The sequence below is a fragment of the Triticum dicoccoides genome, chromosome 7A, assembly GCF_002162155.2.
Source record: "Triticum dicoccoides isolate Atlit2015 ecotype Zavitan chromosome 7A, WEW_v2.0, whole genome shotgun sequence".
NCBI lineage: Eukaryota > Viridiplantae > Streptophyta > Magnoliopsida > Poales > Poaceae > Triticum > Triticum dicoccoides.
In genome coordinates this window covers 194,868,520-194,872,849 of record NC_041392.1, presented here as the reverse complement: position 1 = coordinate 194,872,849, position 4,330 = coordinate 194,868,520, and the positions used below count along the sequence as shown (strand labels likewise).

The following is a 4,330-nucleotide window of genomic DNA, read 5'->3' as shown; positions in this document are numbered from 1 at the left end:
CCTCATGCTCACCCAGCGTCACCCTAAAACTGAGTTAGTGGAGTAGATCCTCCCATGTTGATGCCGCTCCACCACTTGATCCCAGATCTAACATAGGTTTTCACCAAACTATAGGCATTTGGACTCGATCCCACTGCTATCGCCATGGCATCCGCCCGTGTCGGCTGACCCCCTACGTTGGTCTCTCCCCCGCACCAACCTCTTTTCCATGTTGACTTGTCCCCTGTGTTGGTCTCACCACCACGCCGACGACCTAACTTCCCCGGGCCCTCCAATATCGGTGACCTCCATTCCCGCCCGATGCTTCTCCCTACCCTTTGATGCCAGCGACCTACCTTCCCTAAGCCCTACAATGACGACCACCATATCCTAAGCCCACCGGTACGAGGTATTTTGTGATTTTTTATTTTTGATGAACAATTAAATCCATTTGGATATTTGTGGTTCATGTTCAATATGTATATATTTTTTTCACAAACTGCAAAAGTTTATATTAGTTCTTGCTATGATCAATTACACTTTATTAGGGTTCTCCTACATTGTGCGTTTTTAGGCCACCTTTCTCAACAACGCGGCCTACCTGAACTCTCCTGTTGTTGACGACCTTGTGAGCCCATATTGTTTCCCGCCTACAAAGCCGATAGGATCGATCGACGGCAACTCGTGGGCTAAGGTGACATCCTTGGTCCATATTCATGAAAATTACAATGTTGAAACATACTTTAATTCTTTGTTTATTTGGGGTGGTATGGTTTCTGTTTCATACAATGCTTCCAAGAGGTTAATAAACTTTGAATTTCATTTGAGTTACATAAATGTTTGAGCTTGTAAATGTCTTGATCCCATTTACACATTAATTAGGATTTCAATCTTCTCGGTAGTCAAATTGGATGATGATATGAGTGGAAAGCTGGGCATGAAGTGTCACCCTGAGTTTTGAGGAACTGAAATCTTGCTAAGAAGGTGAAGGACATGGATGGTGTAATCTGTGTCATGAAACGGCAGATAAATCTAGTGATAAAGATGCACAAGTAAGAAATGAATGCAAATGGTGAGAAAGGAGTTGGGTTTTGTTGTTGTACTTGGTCTAGTTGTCAGGTATAGTATGAGTGCACTTATCATTAGGGGCTATGTTCGTGTGATTTCTACATGGTGCCTCATTAGGTGGCATTAGTGTGGTCCATTATTGGTTGGGCCCGGCCCGGACGAGCAATCAGTGACCGACAACGACAACTGTGTGCGTCACTAGTAGCCCAATTAGTAGTGACAAGCGCCAATCTTAAGAGGCCGCTCGCTTATCATTGATGGGCCTTTTGGGTCCGTCACTAATAAGAGTTTCTGCGGTAGTGGTTAAATACCCCAGAAGTATACTAACTTGTTAAAATCGAACCTCCTTTTGTTGTATCATAACTCAATAGCTCTTGATATTTTCCTCATATATCTACCTTGGTATTTTTTTTGTCAATGAGTTATGTAATGTTCTTGTGTTGTTTGATTTCCTTATTCTTGTTAAGGGATGGCAGACCACATTTCCCTCTTTTATGATCTTGAACAGTTGTCGTTGTGCCATATAGGATAAGTGGTTCTAACATACTTTGAGCTTTCGAATGAACTGGTAGAATTGCCAACTCAAAAACTTAGACGATCATTCTGCAAGTAATACGTGGGCCAACCTAAAAGGCGTTGTGTGAAAATCGCTACTATCAACGGATGTTATATTAAATAATATTCCTAAATAGTGCATATCAATTGAAATTAGTATCTGGTTTGCTATACCTATGTGCTTTTTTGGAGGGAATCTTAAAACACACCACTTTGTTCAAATATTTATCTGTAAATAGCTGAACAAATTAAGTCGTCATATTGGGTTTTAAAATCACGTACTAAAATATGTGACATTTAATGACTAAAATAAGTGACATTGCAATAATCAGACAAGAGCTTTGTGCGTTTAATGACTACACCTCTTGAATCCTCAGATATAGGATCCATGTTACCATGTTAAACCCTTCTATCATTGGTGTTCAGAACAACACTTCACGGTCCCCCTGTCCTTAGCCTCTCTATGGCTCACTCTCCATGATCCTGGGTACCTGCAAGGATGAAGAACACAAATGAGACAAGAGACGTCTCCGGAACAATTTTGTTGCACACATATGGGACATTAATTCAAAGCACTTCCATTGATCCCCACAACATATACAAAGGGTTGCAAGGCTCTTGCCTCAACCCATACCTTACCGGACTACTCACACATGGAGATCAGACACGAATAACACGTCATAGAACACATCATGAAGGTAGATTGATTGGTAATATGTTTTACAATGGATGTCGTGTGTGACATGCATAATACCATGGAGAAGACGAACCTGCTGAATTTGTTGTTTGCCACACGGAGAACTTATAGGACAGTAAACTATGAGAAGCATACACACATGGATCACTTGCCACAACACATATTTTAATAGTCTCATCCTCAAGGGGACTATGAAATCAAATGTAGCAGCATAAAACCAAATACAACACGAAAAAATAAATCATAACCATCATGTACATATTCAACATATTTACACAATATCCATGATGTATAAATTGCCAATACATAACGACGTATATTTTCACACAAATTGAAGACATATAAGAGAATCCCTAGAGACAAGGTGCATATGTTTATTTAATCTTCGTGCATGTACGTGGATGTGTGGCATTTGATGCTCTTACTACGCAGTAGGGTAGGAAGGCCCCATGGCAAGACCACACATGCCTCTCTTGTCAGAAATGTCCTTCTCCATTCTTAAATACCCATTCTCTCCCCATGTTGTTCCCCACGAATTCTTCAACAGCCAATATTTTGTGCCATCACTCGTCTTTCCGTAGCCAATAGCTGCAATGCCATGGTCTAGGTCAGTGCGCAAGAACCAGTCATCACTCCCCCTTTGTAAAATTGGAACGTCATGTCACCACCATCCACGGCTACCGAAATAGGTTGGTTCGCAACAGCCGCCATGAGGGCACCTTCATTGTTGGCCGGCACATCCTCGTAGCTCTTGATGGTGGCGGCATCTTTGGATCCACTCTTGCACTTTCCATCTTCTGCCGTATATGGGTAGCTAGACTCACTAGTAAGGCCACCGTTTGAAATGATGAACTTGAACGCATCATCCATGAGCCCACCCTCACAGCCCTGGTCCACACCGTGGACGTCACAATCTACCAACTCTTGTTCCGATAAAGAGATAAGCTTGCCAGTTTTTAGCATGACGATGCCCTCGGTTGCAGCAACAGCAGAAAATGCCCAACAACAACCTACAAATTATTGTATTGTGGGACATACATGATCACATAAACTTTTAACAAAAAATATCGAGATATGTATGGCATACATCATTATACTATGTACTTACCACATTGACCCTGATCCTTGATGGGAGTGACCGCACCCTTCGTCCTCCAATCTACTGTTGCCGGCAGTGCATCCAAGGTCACGTTCTCGTACCTGAATCCCATGGGAGCCCTCTCCAAGCTGGCTGTGTATCCTTTCTTAGCCTTTGTCATCTTAAACTCCGCATTGGTGAGGTCGGCAAATTGATTGACGCCCAAAAAGAACTTGTGGTTCTCGGCGTTGAAGGACTCAATGAACTCGACATTGGCCTTGCACCTTAAACTTCTGAGCCTTCTCAGTGGCATCCTTGTACACACGGCCGTACTGGGCCATCCAACTCTCGTGCCTTGCTACGCTAGACAAGTCATCACTGAGCTCGCGAGCTGCTAGAACTGAACTACAGAGGCAGAGGCAACCGAGTATGGCAAGGAGCAAAACCTTTGGTGGGATGGCCATGTTGACCAGATGATGTGTGTATTGCTAGCAACTAACTGTAGTATGCAGTATGTGTGTGTTTTGCTTTGGTTTAACAAATGGAACTAGGTGGCATATATAGTTACCTTTACGTAATTAAGTATTGGGGATAGTGAGATACGGTGCTTGCACGAAGTAGTGAGTAGAAAGAGGCTCCCGCGTAGCGGTAAAGTACTTCTGGTATAAAATTCTTCTTGCTTGTACGTGCGCTTGCTGCACATGTGAGAATGACCTGCCAACGTTTGATTATTTATCTGCTTTACTTAACAATAAGTTGATTAGCTAATCTAGAGACAACCATTACTTCTGGTCCATATTGTTAGGCTATTTTTCTGCACCAGGTTTTCTTTGGGCATAACTAGTTAATTAATTAGCCTTTAACGATTATTACAACTTCTTCTCTCTAGTCAGGAGAATTCTTCTTACAACTTCTTAGCTCTGACTGCGCCAACGTCTTGTTTCCTCTTTCTT

The 4,330-nt window shown here is 42.4% G+C and overlaps 1 pseudogene; it reads right to left on the bottom strand.

Moving 5' to 3' along the window:
• Nucleotides 1-2,723: 2,723 nt before the first annotated feature.
• LOC119328685 lies at nt 2,724-3,841 on the bottom strand (annotated as a pseudogene).
• Between the last annotated feature and the right edge of the window lie 489 nt (nt 3,842-4,330).